The 20,187-nt window shown below is 36.4% G+C and overlaps 1 protein-coding gene across 3 annotated transcripts in view; it reads right to left on the bottom strand.

The window, feature by feature from the left end:
- TANK (TRAF family member associated NFKB activator) overlaps positions 1-20,187 on the bottom strand; it is a 141,352-nt gene that overhangs the window by 80,386 nt on the left and 40,779 nt on the right. For all 3 annotated transcript variants that reach the window (XM_515854.8, XM_063790511.1, XM_063790512.1), the window contains one exon: positions 18,340-18,553. The gene's annotated coding sequence lies outside the window, so the exon portion shown is untranslated. The remainder of the gene's footprint in view (positions 1-18,339; positions 18,554-20,187) is intronic.

Raw genomic sequence — 20,187 nt, 5'->3', positions numbered from 1 at the left:
ATATTAGAAAACATTTGAAATAATTTAAACATAAATTAAAAACATGTTGCAACTACAAAGCAATGGAAAAATGTAATTTTTGACACATAAGATATAAATTATTACCTAATAAATAATTTAATAATAATAATATGGTCACAACTTTCTGATTACAGCAACAAATATGCAAGTGGGTGGGAGAGAGGTGGCAGGAAGTAAATGTGTTCTGCTATTTTACTCATTTTCTAATCTATATATAGAAATAAGAAAATTACAGGATCTCATTCTAAGTATAATAATTGAAGATGTATCATTTTAGTTTTTTTAATATGAAGATAAATAACTACAAGTAGAATTTAAAAGTGTACGCTTGTTTTTGGCTGCACATTGTAGCTCACACCTGTAATCCCATCACTTTGAGAGGCCAAGGCAGGCAGATCACTTGAGGCCAGGAGTTCGAGACCAGCCTGGCCAACATGGAGAAAATTCGTCTCTACTAAAAGTACAAAAATTAGCCAGGTGTTGTGGTACACGTCTGTAATCCCAGCTACTCAGGAGGCTGAGACACAAGAATCATTTGCACCTGGGAGGCGGAGGTTGCAGTGACCTGAGATGGCACCACTGTACTCCAGCCTGGGCAACAGAGTGAGACTCTGTCTCAAAAAAAAAAAAAAAGTGTATGCTTAATTTTTATGTTAATAGAGGAAGAAAGAAATTAAAACATTGTCCACATAATAAAGATTTAAATATCTTAATTCCCAACATTCAATCAGTCACCCAATCAGGTACATCATGTGAGTACTCCTCTGCAGTATTTCTTGCATGCTTACACTCTATGTCCCCATTGCTACTATCTATCTCCATTCCTACCTGTTGTTCAAGCCACCATCAACTCATAGTTTCAATGCTAACCTCCTAATTGTTTGCCTCACTTTCTCCCTTGTCAGATTCTATGTTGTTATGTTTCTTTACCACCTACAACTATTAAATGTCTTCCCCTCACCTTTAGAATAAAATCCAAAATCTTAATCCTGGAATAAGGCGTCTTCCTAACTCTCCAGACTTATGTCCTGCTGCTTCTTCCTGGTGATTTTGGGCTTCTTTTAATACCTTAAGTGATCACTCTTTTGTCCTTTTCAGGTATTTGCTGCTTTCCTCAGCCTAGAACATGTTTTCCTCATATTTTACCTGGTCTGTTGAGTCCTCTACTGAATGATCTGATTCTAAGCTAGGCCACACTTGATTTCCTTTCTAGGTTAAGACTGTGGGCTCAGCTGTGGGCTCCTATTTTACCCTGTCCTTTCCTCTTTATGACATGCATTATGCTTGAAATTTCAAGATACATATTTGAATGTTTTTAAGCTTAGGATGGCCATTATGACTGATATTAGAGAAACTTATACTCACTAGGCAGAGTCCTAGGTTATCATTGCCCCCACAAAGGCAAACTACAGCTGAGAGAAGCTAAAGCATGATGATTGTAAGTGAGAGTTCTGTGTTAAAGTTGCCTCGTTCATATGTTGGTATTGCCATTTACTAATCATATGACTTTACTAATCCCGTGCCTCAGTTTCTTTTCCTGTCAAAGGTCGAGTGTACTTGTCCAACAAAATAATGTATGAACAAGATCTGGCCTACAGGAGGACTGCAGTAAATATTGGGTAATATAGAAAATTCCTGTAACTTAGTAGGTGGTTCTACATGCGGTTGATTTTTTTTTTTTTTTTTTTTTTTGAGACAGGGTCTCACTGTTGTCACCCAGGCTGGAGTGCAGGGCAGGATCTTGGCTCATTGCAGCCTTGACTTCCTGGGCTCATGTGATTCTACCACCTTATGCTCCTGAGTAGCTGGGACTACAGACGTGCACCATCATGCCTGGCTAATTTTTGTATTTTTTGTAGAGACAGGGTTTCACCATGTTGCCCAGGCTGGTATTAAACTCCTGAGCTCAAGAGATCCATCTGCCTCTGCTTCCCAAAGTGCTGGGATTACAGGTGTGAATAGGGATCACACCCAGCCTGATTTTTAATTTAAATAAAAAGTCATAATTATCACTTAAAATGTCTTTAAAAGTTCATACTGAGAAGGCCTCTATATTGGACTTAATAGAAAAAGACTTTCAATCAGTTGCCTTAAATATGCCCGAAGAACTGAAGAAAACCATGGACAAAGAACTAAAAGAAATCAGGAAAATGATTTATGAACAAAAGGAGAATATAAAAACATGATATAAATTATAAAACAGAACCAAATAGTAATTCTGGAGCTGAATGGCACAATAACAAATGGAAAATTAATTATAGGGGTTCAATAGCAGATTTCAGCAAGCAGAAGAAAGAGTCAGAGAATGTGATAAGATAGTTAACATCAAGCTTACCTTCTATGCATTGTGGGAGTCTTGAAGGAGAAATGAGAGAAATGAAGCAGAAAAAATATTTCAAGAAATAATGGCTGAAAACTTCCCAATTTGCTAAAAGTCTGAACCAGCTTATTCAAGTTGCTCAATGAACTCTAAGTAGAATAAACTCAAAAAAATCCACACTGAGGCATTATAATCAAATTATCCTTTAGCTCTTTGGGCATATTTAAGACAATTGACTGAAAGTCTTTTTCTAGTAAGTCCAATATCTAGACCTTCTCAGTGTGAATTTTTAGACATTTTAAGTTATAATTATGGCTAATTATTTAAATTAAAAATCAAATGCATGTAGAATCACCCACTAAATAACAGGAATCATTTATATTACCCAGTATTTATTGAGTTCCTTCTGTAGGCCAGGTCCTGTTCATATATTATTTCATTGTACAGATACTCTCAATTTTTGAGGCAATTTTTGAACTGAGGACAAAGAGAGAATATTGAAAGCAGCAAGAAAGAAGTGACACATTATGTGCAAGGGATCATCAATAAGATTAACAGCCAATTTTGCTTTGAAACTATGAAGGCCAGAAAATAGTAGAATGACATATATAAAGTGCTAGAAAAAAGTGTAAACCAACAATTCTATAAATGGCAAGACTATCCTTCAAAAATAAAGAAGAAATTAAGACATTTTGAGATAAATGAAAGCAGAAGGAGCTTGGTGTTAGTAGACTTACCCTAAAGAAATGATAAAGGGAGTACTTCAGGCTGACTACTAGGAGATAATTTGAGGCCATACAAAGAAATAAAGAACTTCAGTAAAGACAACTACATAGGTAAATATATTAAAGCTAGGATAATTGTATTTTGGTTTGTAACTCCTCTTTTTATTTCCTATATGATTTAAAAGACAAATCCTTAAAAATAATTATCAATCTGGCACACAACTTATAAAGATATAATTTGTGACAACAACACGTAAGGGGTGATTAAGCTGCTTAGTAGTAGAGTGTTTGTATGTTACTGAAACTAAGTTGGTATCAGTTAAAATTAGGTTGTTATAAATTTAGGTTGTTAATTGTAATTCACATGGTAATGACTAAGAAAATATTTTTTAAAAATCACAAAAGAAAATGAGAAGGGAATAAAATGGTATACCACTAAGAATAAGCTAAAATACAAAATAAGATAGTATTGGAAGAAGTGAGAAAGAGAAAAATGGTATAGAACATACAGAAATCAAATAGCAAAATGGCAGCCGTAAGACCTTCCTTATCAATAATTACTTTAAATGTAGATGGATTAACCTCTTCAATCAAGAGGCAGAGCTTGGCAGAATGGATAATACAACAGGATCAAATGATCAAATCATATGTTATCTGCAAAGGACTTAATTTAGATGCAAAGACCAATAGATTAAAGTGAAATTATGGAAGAAGATTTTTCATGCAAACAGTAACCAAAAGAGAGATGGCATGGCTAAACTAATATTAGAGAAATAGACTTTTAGTAAAAAACTGTTACAGGAGACAAAGAAGGATATTATGTATTGACAAAAAGATAATTCATCAAGAAGATATAGCAATTATACACATATATCCATCAAATAACAGGGCCCAAAAATATATGAACGAGACATTGGCAGACTTGAAGGGAAAAATAGACAGTACTACAATAGTCACTGGAGACTACATTATGTCACTTTTAATAATAAATAGAAAAACAGAAGATCCAAAAGAAAATAGACAACTTGAAAAATAGTATAAACCAACTAGACCTAGCAGACATGTAGAGCATTCCACCCCAAAAAAGCTGAATATACATTCTTCTCAAGTGGATATGGAATCTTCCCCAGGATAGATCAAATGTTAGGCCACAAAAAGTCTTAATATATTTAAAAAGATTGAAATCATACAAAGTATCTTCTCCAACCAAAATGGAATGAAACTAGAAGTTAATACAAGGAAAACTAAAAAATTTACAAATATGTGCAAATTAAGCAACACATTCTTAAACAACCAATGAGTCACAAGGATAAATCACAGGAAAATTAGATTTACTTGGAGAAGAATAAAAACAAAATTGCAATGTATCAAAATATATGGGATGCAGTAAAAACAGTGCTCAGAGGAAAATTAATAGCAGCAAATGTTCATATTAAAAAAGATCTGAGAGTTGGGCATGCTGGCTCACGCCTGTAATCCCAGGACTTTGGGAGGTTGAGACAAGCAGATCACTTGAGGTCAGGAGTTTGAGACCAGCCTGGCCAACATGGTGAAACCTCGGCTCTACTAAAAATACAAAAATTAGCTCGGTGTGGTGGTATGCGTGTGCATATAATCCCGGCTATTTGGGAGGCTGAGGCAGGAGAATCGCTTGAACCTGGCAGGCAGAGATTGCAGTGAGCCAAGATTGCACCAGCCTGGGAGACAGAGTAAGACTCCATCTCAAAAAAAAAAAAAGAAGAAGAAGATTTGAAATCAATAATCTAACTTTATACCTCAAGGAACTGGAAAAGGAAGAGCAAACTAAATTGAAAGCTAGCAAGGATGAAACTAATAAAGATTAGAGAAGAGATAAATGAAACAGAGAATAGAAACACAGTTGAGAGAATCAATGAAACTAGAAGTTGGTTCTTGGAAAAGATCAAGAAAATTGACAAAACTTTAAATCGATAAGAAAAAGAGGAAGAAGAAATAAATAACTAAAATCAAAAATGAAAGTGAGGACATTACCACCAACCAAATAGAAATACAAAGTATTATAAATATTATGTTATGGAACAGTTGTAGATCAACCAATTAGATAACCTAGATGAACTGTACAAATTCCTAAAAACACATAGACTACTAAATCTAAGTAAAGAGGAAATAGGAAATCTGAACAGACGATAATAATACAGAGATTGAACCAATAACCAAAAATCTCCCCACAAAGAAGCCATCTGGTGAATTCTACCATGCACTTAAATAACACCAAATTTTCAAACTGCTAGAAAAAAAACGGGTGGAAAGGATGCCTACTAACTCGTTCTATGGGGCTAGCCTTGACTTTATACCGAAGCCAGACAGAGATGTGATAAAAAAGAAAGCTAAAAACCAATATTCCTTGTGAATATAGATGCAAAAATTCTCCACAAAATACTAGCAAACTAAATCCAACAGCCTATTAAGTGTATCATACATCATGATCAAGTGTGATTTATCCCTGTAACGCAAGGGTGGTTCAACATAAGAAAATCACTCCGGGCAATGCACCACATCATAGAAAAATGGAAAAAAAACCCCACATGATTATCTCCACTGACGCAAAAAGGCATTTGAAAAAAACGAACACCCTTCCATGATTCCTCAGAAAACTAGGATTAGAAGGGAACTTCCTTAACATAATAAAGAGCATTTATGAAAAACCCTCAGGTAACAACATATCAAATGGTGAAATACTAAAAGCTTTCTCCCTAGGATTAGGAACAAGACAAGGACACTTTCTTTCACCACTGCTATTTAACACTGTCCAGGAAACAGTAGCCAGTGCAATTAGACAAGAAAAAGAAATAAAAGCCATCCAAATTGGAAAGGAAGAGGTAAAACTATTTCTATCCTTAGATGATATTATCCTATATATGAAAACTCCCAAAGTATTCACAAGAAAGCTACTAGAGCTAATAAATGAATTTAGCAAAGTTACAGGGTATGATATAAACACTCAAAAATCAGTTTTTTCTATACATTGCCAATGAACCCTCTTAAAAGGAAATTAAGAAAATTCTATTTACAGTGGCATCCAAAAAAAAATGCCTAGGAATAAACTTAACCAAAGAGGTAAAATAGTTATAGACTGAAAACTACAAAACATTTCTGAAAGAAATTACAGAAGACCTAAGTAAGTAGAAAGACATCCTATGTCCATGGATTGGAAGACTTAATATTATTAAGATGGCAGTACTCCACAAATTGATCTCCAGATTCAATGCAATTGCTATTGAAATTTCAATAGCCTTTTTTTTTTGTAGAAATTGAAAAGCTGATTCTGAAATTCATATTAAATTGCAAGTGTAGCCAGAGGAATATTGCAAAGGAAAAACAAAGTTGGAAGACTCACGCTTCCCAATTTCAACACTGACTACGAAGCTACAGTAATCAAAACAGCATGGCACTAGCATAAAGATACACATATGGACCAAAGGAATAGAACTGAGAGTACAAAAATAAACCCTTATAAGGGTGCCAAGACCATTTAATGGAGAAAAAATAGTCTCTTCAACAAATGATGCTGGGACAAGTGATAACCACATGCAAAAGAAAGAAGGTGGACCCCTACCTCACACCACATACAAAAATTAACTCCCAATCAATCAATTACCTAAATATAAGAGATAAAACCATAATAGCACACTTAGACAAACACAAGTGGGTAAGTCATCATGACATTGGATTTGGCAATGGATTTTAGATATGATACCAAAATAACAAGAAAACAAACCAATTTGACTTAATAATTTTTTAAAACTTTAAACATTGAAAGACGTCAAGACACTGAAAAGACAGTCTATAGAAAAGGAGAAAATATTTGCAAATCACATATCTGATAAGGGGCTAGAATCTAGAATATATAAAAAACTCATGACTCAACAACAAAAAGACAAACAATCCAATTAAAACGTGGGTAACTGACTTGAATAGACATTTATCTAAAGAGGATCTACGCATGGTCAACAAACACATGAAAAAATGCTTGACATTATTAGTCTTCAGGGAAATGCAAATCAGGACTACAATGAATTACCACTTCACATTCACTAGGATGGCTGTAATAAGAACCCAAATAGAAAATAACAAGTGTGGAGGAGGATGTGGAAAAATTGGAAGCCTTATATATTGCTGGTTGGAGTGTAAAATAGTTCAACCACTGTGGAAAATAATTTGCCAGTTCCTTAAAATGCTAAACATAGAATTACCAAATGACCCCAGAATTCCACTGATAGGTATATACCCAAAAGAACTGAAAACAGGTACTGAAACAAATACATGTAAATACATGTTCATAACAGCATGATTTACAATAGTCCAAAAGTGAAGACAGACCAAATACCCTATCCATCAACAGAAGAATGGATAAATAATTAGCGGTATATACATATAATAGAATATTATTCAGCCACAAAAAGAAATGAAGTACTGATACATGCTACAACATGGGTGAAACTCAAAACCATTGTGCTAAGTAAAAAAAGACAGTTTAAGAAAGTCACAGGTGAGGACATGATGGCCGACTAGAAGGAGCAGCGATTGGAGGCTCCCATCAAAAAGAACTATAACAGCACGCAAATCCTTCACTGGCAACGGAGGTATCCAGGTTCTGTCATCAGAACTGACCAGGCAGCTGGCGTGACCCTCGGAGAGGAAGGAAGACCATTATGGTGCGGTGGCCCACCTGAGAGCCACATGGGGCAGGGAAGCCCCCAGCCCACAGCCAAGGGAGGCAGTGAGTGAGTGTGCTACCCAGCCTGGGAAACCATGCTTTTTTCATGGAACTGTGCAACCCACAGGTCAGAAGATCCCACTAGTGAGCCCACACCACCAGGGCCTAGCCTCCCAAGCACGGAGTTGCACTGATTCTCAACAGCCACTCAGCTAGAATCTGCTTAAGCCTGCTAAGTTCCCAGGGGCAGGGGCAGTCAGCACCACAGCTGCAGCTCTCTGCTGTCCAAGCTGTTTGAGCTCCTTGGGGGAGAGATGGTAGCCAACACTGGGACTGATAGCCACCTAACACACTAAGTTCCCAGGGTGGGGGAAGGGCAACAGCCATCTCTATAGCTCCAGGCTGCGCTTTTTCCCTGCTGGAGCCAGGGAGGCTAGATGGCTTGGTCCCAAGCAGTAACTCCCACACCCCCACCCCAACACACCAGCTGTGGCAAACTGTGGCCAGACCCTCTTCAAGCCTGACCCTGACTCATCCCTCCTTATTGGGCGGGGCCTCCCTGCAGGAACTCCAACAACTCCAGCCAGGGACTCAGGGACAGAACTCTGATCCCCCTGGGGCTGAGCCCCTAGGGGGAGGGGTGCTGCGGTCTCCATGGACCAGCAGACTTATTCTTTCCTTCTGCTAGTTCTGAGGAATCTAGGCAGCCCAGATGAGTGGGTTCCCCCCAGCAAAGCACACCCCCTCCACCAAGGGATAGTCAAAGTGTTTCATTAAACAAGTCTTGCTCCCCATGCCACCCAACTGGGTGAGACCCTCCAACAGGGATCGTCAGACACCCTATATAGGAGCATTCCTACTGCCATCTGGTTGGTGCCCCTCAAGGTCAGAGATCCCAGAGGAAGGAGCAGGCATCCATCTTTTCTGTTCTCCAGCCTCCTTGAATGATGTCTCCAGGTGCAAGAGCAAACACCAGATGAATAAGGCCTGTAGTGAATCCCTAGCAAACCTCAGCAGTCCTACAGAAGAGGGACCTGACCTTTGAAAGAAAAACAAACAAACAGACAGCAACAACAACAGCATCAACAAAAAAATTCCCCACAAAAACCCCATCCAAGGGTCAGCAACCTCAAAGATCAAAACTAGACAAACTTGTGAAGATGAGAAAGAACAAAAAAACTCTGAAAACCCAAAAGGTCAGAGTGTCTCTTCTCCTCCAAATGATCACAATGCCTTTCCAGCAAGGACACAGAACTGGACGGAGGATGAGATGGACAAATTGACAGAAGTAGGCTTCAGAAGGTGGGTAATAAACTCCACTGAGCTAAAGGAGCATGTTCTAACCCAATGCAAAGAAGCTAAGAAGCTTGATAAAAGGCTATAGGAGCTACTAAATAGAATAACCAGTTTAGAGAGGAACACAAATTACCTGATGGAGCTGAAAAACACAGCACGAGAACTTCGTGAAGCATACACAAGTAAGTATCAATAGCCAAATTGACCAAGCAGAATAAAGTATATCAGAGTTTGAAGATCATCTTGCTGAAATCAGGCATGAAGACAAGATTAGAGAACAAAGAATGAAAAGGAATGAACAACACCTCTGAGAAATATGGGACTATGTAAAAAGACCTAACCTACGATTGATTGGAGTACCTGAAAAAGACAGGGAGAATGGAACCAAGTTGGAAAACACACTTCAGGATATTATCCAGGAGAACTTCCCCAACCTAGCAAGACAGGCCAACATTCAAATTCAGGAAATACAGAGAACACCACTAAGATACTCCACTAGAAGATCAACCCCAAGACACATAATCATCAGATTCTCCAAGGTTGAAATGAAGGAAAAAATGTTAAGGGCAGCTGGGGAGTAAGGCCAGGTAAACTACAAAGGGAAGCCCATCAGACTAACAGTGAACCTCTCAGCAGAAACTCTACAAGCCAGAAGAGAGTGGGGGCCAATATTTTAAAGAAAATAATTTTCAACCCAAAATTTCATATCCAGCCAAACTACATAAGAGAAGGAGAAATAAAATCCTTTCCAGACAACCAAATGCTGAGGGATTTCATCACTACCTGGCCTGTCTTGCAAGAGTTCCTGAAGGAAGCACTAACTATGGAAAGGAAAAACTGGTACCAGCCACTGCAAAAACACACCAAAATATCAACATCAACAAAGACCAATGACACTATGAAAAAACTGCATCAACTAGTGTGCAAAATAACCAGATAGCATCATGATGACAGGATCAAATTCACATATAACATTATTAACCTTAAATGTAAATGGGCTAAATGCCCCAACTAAAAGACACAGACTGGCAAATTGGATAAAGAGTCAAGACTCATCAGTGTGCTGTATTTGGGAGACCTATCTCACATGCAAAGACACACATAGGCTCAAAATAAAGGGATGGAGGAACATTTACCAAGCAAATGGAAAGAAAAAAAAAAAAAAAAAAAAAGCAGAGGTTGCAGTCCTAGTCTCCTAGTCTTTAACAAAACAGACATTAAACCAACAAAGATCAAAAAAGACAAAGAAGAGCATTACATAATGGTAAACGGATCAATGCAACAAGAAGAGCTAACCATCCTAAATATATATGCACCCAATACAGGAGCACCCAGATTCATAAAGCAAGTTCTTAGAGACCTACAAAGTGACTTAGACTCCCACACAATAATAGTGGGAGACTTTAACACCTTACTGTCAATATTAGACAGATCAACGAGATAGAAAATTAACAGGGATATTCAGGATTTGAACTCAGCTCTGGATCAAGTGGACCTAATAGAAATCTACAAAACTGTCCACCCCAAATCAACAGAATATACATTCTTCTTAGTACCACATGGCACTTACTCTAAAATAGACCACATAATTGGAAGTAAAACACTCCTCAGCAAATGCAAAAGAACTGAAATTATAACAGTCTCTCAGACCAGAGTGCAATCAAATTAGAAATCAGGATTAAGAAACTCACTCAAAATGACACAACTACATGGAAATTGAACAATGTGCTCCTGAGTGACTCCTAGGTAAATAATGAAATTAAGGCAGAAATCAAGAAGTTCTTTGAAACCAATGAAAATGAGATGATGTACCAGAATCTCTGGGACACAGCTAAAGCAGTGTTAAGAGGGAAGTTTATAGCACTAAATGCCCACATCAGAAAGCTAGAACTGAAATTGACAACCTAACATCACAATTAAAAGAGCTAGAGAAGCAAGAGCAAACAAATCCAAAACCTAGCAGAAGACAAGAAATAACTAAGTTCAGAACAGAACTGAAGGAGATAGAGACACCAAAAAACCCTTCAAAAACTCAATGAATCCAGGAGCTGTTTTTTTGAAAAAGTTTACAAAATAGATGGCTACCTAGACTAATAAAAAAGAAACGAGAGAAGACTCAAATAGACACAATAAAAATGATAAAGGGAATATCACCTCTGACCTCACAGAAATACAAACTACTATCAGCAAATACTATAAACACCTCTATGCAAATAAGCTAGAAAATCTAGAAGAAATGGTTAAATTCCTGGACACATACACCCTCCCAAGACTAAACCAGAAAGAAGTGATACTTGAATAGACCAATAACAAGTTCTGAAATTGGGGCAGTAATTAATAACCTACCAACCAACAAAAGCCCAGGACCAGATGGATTCATGGATGAATTCTACCAGAGGTACAAAGAGGAGCTTGTACCATTCCTTCTGAAACTATTCAAACAATTGAAAAGGAGGGACTTCTCCCTAACTCATTTTATGAGGCCAGCATCATCCTGATACCAAAACCTGGCAGAGACGCAACAAAAAAAGAAACTTCAGGCCAATATCTCTGATGAACATCAATGCAAAAATCCTCAATAAAGTACTGGCAAACCGAATCCAAAAGCACATCAAAAAGCTTATCCACCAAGATCAAGTCGGCTTCATCCCTGGGACGCAAGGTTGGTTCAACATACACAAATCAATAAATGTAATCCATCACATAAACAGAACCAATGACAAAAACCACATGGTTATCTCAATAGAAGCAGAATAGGCCTTCAATAAAATTCAACATCCCTTCATGTTAAAATCTCTCAATAAACTAGGCATTGATGGAACATATCTCAAAATAAAAAGAGCTATTTATGACAGCTAATATCATACTAAATGGGGAAAAGCTGTAAGCATTTCCTTTGAAAACCATCACAAGACAAGGATGCCCTCTCTCACCACTCCTATTCAACATAGTATTGGAAGTTCTGGCCAGGGCAATCAGGCAAGAGAAAGAAAGAAAGCGTATTCAGATAGGAAGAGAAGAAGTCAAATTGTCTCTTTTTGCAGATGATATGAGTCTATATTTAGAAAACCCCATAATCTCAGCCCCAAACCTCCTTAAGCTAATAAGCAACTTCAGCAAAGTCTCAGGATACAAAATCAGTGTGCAAAAATCACAAGCATTCCTATACACCAATAATAGACAAGCAGAGAGCCAAAGCATAAATGAAGTCTCATTCACAATTGCTACAAAGAGAATAAAATACCTAGGAATACAGTTAACTAGAGATGTGAAGGACCTCTTCAGAGAACTATAAACTACTGCTCAAGGAAATAAGAGAGGATACAAACAAATGGAAAAACATTCCATGCTCATGGATAGGAAGAATCAACATCATGAAAATGGCCATACTGCCTAAAGTAATTTATAGACTCAATGCTATTTCCATCAAACTACCACTGACATTTTTCACAGAATTAGAAAAAAACTACTTTATATTTCATATGGAAACCCCAAAAGAGTCCATATAGCCAAAACAATCCTAAGCAAAAAGAACAACCTGGAGGCATCACGCTACCTGACTTCAAAATATACTATAAGGCTACAGTAACCAAAAGAGCATGGTACTGGTACCAAAACAGACATATAGACCAATGGAGCAGAACAGAGACCTCAGAAATAACACCACACATCTACAACCATCTGATCTTTGACAAATGGGACAAAAACAAGCAATGGGGAAAGGATTCCCCATTTAATAAATGGTGTCGGGAAAAGTGGCTAGCCATATGCAGAAAACTGAAACTGCACCCCTTCCTTACACCTTATACAAAAATTAACTCAAGATGGATTAAAGACTTAAACATAAGACCTAAAACCATAAAATCCTTGGAAGAAAACCTAGGTAAGACCATTCAGGACATAGGCATGGGCAAAGACTTCATGACGAAAATGCCAAAAGCAATGCAACAAAAGCCAAAATTGACAAATCAGATCTAATTAAACTAGAGTTTCTGCACAGCAAAAGAAATTATCATTAGAGTGAGCATCAACCTACAGAATGGGAGAAAATTTTTGCAATCTAACCATCTGAAAAAGTTCTAATATCCAGAATCTACAAGGAACTTAAACAAATTTACAAGAAAAAAACAACCCCATCAAAGAGTGGGCACAGGATATGAATAGACACTTCTCAAAAGAAGACATTTATGCAGCCAACAACATATGGAAAAAAGCTCAACATCATTGATCATTAGAGAAATGCAAATCAAACCCACAATGAGATACCATCTCATGCCAGTCAGAAAGGTGATTATTACAAACAAGAAGCAATAGATGCTGACGAGGCTTTGGAGAAATAGGAATGCTTTTACACTGTTGGTGGAAATGTAAATTCGTTCAACTATTGTGGAAGACAGTGTGGCAATTCCTCAAGGATCTAGAACCAGAAATACCATTTGACCCAGCAATCCTATTAATGGGTATATACCCAAAGGAATATACATCATTATACTATAAAGACACATGCACACATATGTTTCGTGCAGCACTATTTACAATAGCAAAGACATGGAACCAATCCAAATGCCCATCAGTGATAGACAGGATAAAGAAAATGTGTACTTATACACCTGGAATACTATGCAGCCATAAAAAAGAATGAGATCATGTCCTTTGCAGTGTCATGGATGAAGCTGGAAGCCATCATCCTCAGCAAACTAACACAGGAACAGAAAACCAAACATCGCATGTTCTAACTCATAAGCGTGAGTTGAACAATGAGAACACATGGACACAGGGAGGGGAACAACATACATTGGGGCCAGTCAGGGTTGAGGGGCAAGAGGAAGGAGGGATAAATAGCTAATGCATGCAGCGCTTAAAACCTAGATGACAGGTTGATAGGTGCAACAAAACACCATGGCACACGTATACGTATGTAACAAACCTACACGTTCTGCACTTGTATCCCAGAACTTAAAGTAAAATAATAATAAAAAAGAAAGTCACACTGTCTGGTTTCACTTATATGAAACATTCAGAATATATGCATCCAGAGACAGAATGCGGATTTGTGGTTGCCAGGGGCTGAGGGGAGTCAGAAATGCAGAACAACTGCTTAATAGTACACTGTTTCCTTTTGGGGTGGTAAAAATGTTTTGAAACTAGATAGAGGTGGTGCTTACACAACATTGTCAGTGTACTGAATGCCACTGAATTGTTCATTTAAAAATGATTAGTTTTGTGTTATATGAATTTCACCTCAGTTTTAAAAAGGGAAAAAATAAGAAAACCTGAATAAACTATGGACTTGAGTTAATAATAATGTACCCATATTGGTTCATAAATTGTTACAAATGTGCCATACTAATGCAAGTTGTTAATAATAGGGGATGCTGTGAGTGGTGGGGGTAGGAAGGGTGGTATATGTGAATTCTCTGCAGTGTTCGCTGAATTTTTCTCTAAATCTAAAATGGTTTTTAAAAAGACAGACTATTCATTAAAAAAAAACCCTTACTATCCTAAATAAATCTGATCAAAGAGGAAATAAAACTTCAATTAAAAACTTTAAGACAGTGAAATGTGAAAGCAATGTATCAGAAGTTGTAAGATGTTAAAATAGTACTAAAAAACTCCTAGCCTTAAATATTTTCATTATAAAAGAAGAAAGAATAACAATACATGAACTAATAATTCAACTCACAAACTTAGAAAACTAAAATAGTCTAAAAAAGGCATTGAGAAAATATTAACAAAGATAAAGCAAAAACAATTTTACAAAGAGCTAACTATAGAAGGAATAGATCCAAGAAATTAGTTCTGTGACATCCAATCAGAAAAAAAAAGAGAGAAAAGACAAATGGACAAAATGCATCATGAAAAAGGGTTATCCACATAGTTATGGAGATGATTTTAAAAAGTTCAAGGGAATACCATGTATGCCAATATAGTTGAAAAATTTTTTAAAAGAGTAATTTCTAAGCAAAAGCAAGTAAACTAAGCTGCATGAAAAATAGCATAAACCCCAAATAGATCAATAACAATGGAAGACATTGTAAGCATTTAAAGAATTATTTTCAAAAGGGGATGCCAAGGCCCAACAGTATTATGGATTCTTCTTTAAACATTTCAAGGAACAGATAACTCCTATTGAATTTTCTTTAGAACTTGGAACATTTTGGTATTTTTATCATTTTACTTTATTAAGCTAGTCTCATTTTAAAACTGAAACCTATCAGTGATATGTTCTAGAAAATAAAAATATAGACTAATTTTTACAGACTTATGAATATAAAAACAAAAATACACACTAACCTTCTAGTTTTGAATATGAATATTAAAAATTCTTAGCAAATTTCAAACATTTCTCTTTAGCATACATTTTCTTAATATAAGTTGGATATAAGATTAATCAATTTGGACACACATTTTGCTTACCACAGTTGTAACTGAATTGTGGTCTGCAGCTAGCACTGTCATAATAGGAAGAAGGCTTTTTGCACAAAGCGTAGGAATAGCTGCTTTGTTTATTTGGCTGCTATGCCTGGATAGGGTTACTTGGCTTATGTCACATTGTTTTCATTCTTTTTCTATTAGTTTGAATTGGGAACAGAATTATGAAGCCAAAATAATAGAGAAGAGGTGTCTAAGCATGTGGATTGGAGAGAAAAAGAGGAAACGTGTAGGTTTGGTTGGTTTATTTTGAACTACCAATTTATTATTTTAATTGGAGCAACAATAAATCATAGCTCATAACTATAAATCTACCTTTATTACCAAAGCAATCATTTTCATATCACAATATTTGATGACATGGAGTTTTTAAAAATGCAATGACTCTCTTGTGTAACAGCAGACCACTACACAGTTTGAAGTAGAAAAACCATACAGTTGTCTCTAATGATATCAAAAAGACATTGAGTATAGTTTAACATGAAGTCTCTATTTTGTTTTTATTTAAATAAGCCTCTAGCAAACAAGGTACTTGGCAATTATTTGGTTTTTATGATAAATGTACTTATCTCAAACCAACAGCCAACCTCATTCTTAATGTTAACCACTAGGGAAATTCCCACTGAGATCAGAAACAAGACAAGGTTGACTGCTCTCTTCTCTGTTATTAAACACTGTTCCAGAAATTCTGGCCAATGTGGTGAGGAAAAAAAGGGATAATACATAATTGTATTTTTTTCTGTCTAGGCATCACATGTTAATTACCTAAAGTAATTTAGAAAAAATGAGGGATCAATAAAATTGCTAGATGAAAGATAAAATTGTGAAATTAAGAAGCCAGCAATAATTAGTTAGAAAATATAGTGGAAAGAATATCCCTATCAAGTACCTTTACTACACACACAAGAAGACAAAACAAAATATATTGGAATACATTTAATGATAAATAAAGAACTTTTATGTCTACTGAGGTCTTAATACATTAGAGACATATTAATAGAATATTCAGGCAGGAAGTTTCTATGCTATAAGGATGATCACTTTCCTCAAATTAGTGCATAAGTTTCATGACATTCTAATCAGAACTTTTTCAGGGGAGCTTTATTTATTTTTAATCATCTAGTTAGTTATCTCTATGACTCAATGTCATAAGTGTTTAAAAGAAGTAACTAGACATTGCTCTAGGTCCCCAGTTGGCTGCTGGGCAGAACCTCAAGGCAGGTTAGACTGGGTATACAACCCCACATCTTCTTCCAGCTCTGAAGCTAACTGCTTGGAGGCACACTAGTGTGCCCACCTGTATGCATGTGGAAGTGTATCCTGGAGGGAGTGAAGAGATGGGAGTGGGTGAGTGAGAAGAAAGACCTAGCTTCTAAAAATGACTTGGTTGCTGCGTGAACATGGCCAAGTCATCTTCCTTTTTCTATCATAAGAATCTCCATCTTTTGGGATATGACATCTCTCAAATATTATTTTAACATTATAAGAATGCAGGGCAGTAGTAACAGAAAGCCCTGGATAAAGAGGTGATATGAATTTATGTTTAAGCCCTGGTTCTGCCACTTACAAGCTTGAATATGACAGCTATTATAATGTAACAATAGTGATAATAATTCTTGACTTTTAATCTTTTTGAGCTGTCATTTTTCCTATGATTATTCTTAAGAAAATAACTTAATGAAATATTACATGGTATTTAATGTTCATTTTTGGTTGTGAAAATATGAGGGCTAATTGATAATAGAATAAGACTAGATTACTATAACTGTGTAAGTTTAAATGGTCCAAGGAGATGCAGCATTGTCTATAAGATTAACACTTTAGTGTAATGAAATATTCACTATCATGTGCTTTTTATGAGATGAGAAAAATACTAAACTTGAGTTAATCATTATTATTATTATTTTTTTGAGACGGAGTTTTGCTCTTGTTGCCTAGGCAATGGTGCTGTCTTGGCTCACTGCAACCTCTGCCTCCTGGGTTCAAGTGATTCTCCTGCCTCAGCCTCCTGAGTAGCTGGGATTACAGACATGTGCCACCATGCCCGGCTAATTTTTGTACTTTTAGTAGAGACGGGGTTTCATCATGTTGGCCAGGCTGGTCTCCAACTACTGATCTCAGGTAATCTGCTGGCCTCAGCCTCCCAAAGTGCTGGGATTACAGGAGTGAGCCACCATGCCCAGCCTTGAGTTAATGTTTGTATAGACACACTGGATCAGGCCAGGATCGATTTTTAAAAATATAACCAAAAAAGTATGAATACACTTTTACTTTAATTTACTTTTCAGCCTAGTAAGTTATGAACAACTTAAGCCAAATATCTTTCAGCATAATGTCAACATTATGTTATAAAAATCATTCATTGGAGAAGGCTCTCATTCCAGATATAAACTTAAAAAAATCATTGAGGTAGAGACATAAATTCTATCTTAAAAGTTAGAAAGAAAATTAAAAAGAATTTAAAATTTTCCTTGGTCTTGGCTAGGGACCCCATTATTTATTTATTTATTTATTTATGTATTTATTTATTTATGTATTTATTTATTTATTAAATAGAGATGGGGTCTCACTATGTTGCCCAGGCTGGCCTCAAACTCCTGGGCTCAAGTGATCCTCTTACCTTGGCCTCCCAAAGTGCTAGGATTATAGGCATGACCCACCACGTCCAGCCATTTTTTAAAGGCCAAATTTCTAACTATGACGTTAACTACAAAGGCATTATTGAATCATGTCATAAATTACTTACATAGCAAGAGTAAGAGGGTAACACATCTGCAACACTTCAGTTTAAGACATCCAGGCCCCTTTCCTAGGTTAAGAATCAGTAGGAACTATTGAAATTAGATTACCTCTTCTCCAGGTTACAAGTCTTCCTTTGTAGACTATTCCTCTGTAAAGATGAAGACAGTTACACAGTCGTAAAGTGTTTTCCACAGGCTCTAACAATGCTGCTCAAACTGTCCAGAGCTCTCCCTTATGTTGAAGTGGGAACTTCCACTGAGAAATCCCCCAACTTGAAGACTTCCTTATTTGTAGCTAGCAACAGCCAATCATGGCACGATACTGAAATGAAGCAAAGACTATCAGAAAATATTCTGTAAACCACTCGTGACTGTAGCTCTGACTTCCTTTTGAAGCAAGATACTTTATGTGAATAGTTAAGGCATTTTAACAACAACAACAACAACAACAACAACAAAAACCCCAGGAATTGTAAACACAAAAATATTTTTGGATTAAGCATTTTATGTAAGAAAATTTAAAAGTTCAGTTTATTTGATAAGTGGCTTTTTAACCTTTAAGAAGTCACTTTTTGACCTAAGAAGCATGTTTATAAACAGGAGGTAAAAACCAAATTTGATTATAGTTGTCTTTATGGCCTACAGAAGTTACTTGGAAGAAGCTTTGTAGTAATAAGGTTTAAGCTCAATTGCAGAGCCTGAGCTTAGGTACTCAGAAGAGAGGTGAAGCAAACAAGGCTCTTAAGACAGCTTTTCTGCCTTGAGAACTTAAGGTTCACTGTTTGTGGGATAAAAGTGTGTTCCAGCAAACTCGGGAAATGCTTTACAAATACATGTATTTCTCTTAGGTTGCTTAGAGCAAAACATCACATTTTACATGCAAACGGAAGACAGCATGTGCACCACAGACATTTTTCTTTGATATAAAATTTTAGAGCTGGAAATGTCCTTAGACAACATCTGTTCCATTTCCTTTTTATTACAGATGAGGGAAACAGGAGAAGGTAAATGCTGAATGTCACAAGTAAAGTTAGAAGCAGCGCTTAGATTAAAATCTGAGTCTTTTGAATCCAAGTGCATTTCTTTTTTTTACTGCACTACACTCTTGGCATATAAAGTTACTGAGCTGGATAAAAACTGAATTAAGCAGTCTCCTTTTTCACCTCCTGCATTTTACAGATGAGAAGTCTGAGGCTTTACCTAAACTTCAACAGTTATTAAAAGGTCTAGAATTTAGAACTTCTGATTCTTAGTCTAGTTTGTTTTCCACTTGAAACACTGCCCTCTCTTAAATTAGATGTTAAATAAATCTGAGATATTGCTACTTATGATGAAATTATTCTATAAAAAGTAATTTCAAAAGTATCTAAAATGCTGAATAAACTTATGATTAAAGGCTTCTATGTACTCATCTAACATACAATGAAGCATTACATTTCTTTTGGAACTATGGGTTTTATAACTATCTTACTGATGAAATGCTAAATATTAAATGCTATTGTGTGCAATGGAAAAATAAAACCAACCTATCCCGTGCTATAAATATAGCAAAACAAACCAACAAAAAAGTGAGATAGCCACTAGTGAAAGGAAAACTTACTTCTTAAGAATTTACAGTTTTGAATGAGCAGAGTTTTAAAAACACAGCTTTTAAAAAAAGCAGTGCTCCTGTCTAGACTGGGAAATGCCCCTTTCTTTGGTCTCTTCATCCTGTGCCCCCTCCCTCCTCTATTTACTTTGGCATTTGAGCTTGGCTGACACCCAGGCTCCTGCAGAACTGGCTACTCCTGGGTATGCTGGCCTCAATCTGGTGGGGCATTGTTTGAGAGAGGGTCCTACAGCCAAAACAGAGAAGCTACAGTTAGAGAAGCTTTTTGAAGAAATTCTGAGTACATGAAATTTAAAACCTATGCCACTAACCAGTTCTAGACCAGGCAAAATATGTGAGGCAGATGG

The sequence above is a fragment of the Pan troglodytes genome, chromosome 13 (assembly GCF_028858775.2).
Source record: "Pan troglodytes isolate AG18354 chromosome 13, NHGRI_mPanTro3-v2.0_pri, whole genome shotgun sequence".
Classification (NCBI taxonomy): Eukaryota; Metazoa; Chordata; class Mammalia; order Primates; family Hominidae; genus Pan; species Pan troglodytes.
This window is presented reverse-complemented; position numbering and strand designations above follow the sequence as displayed.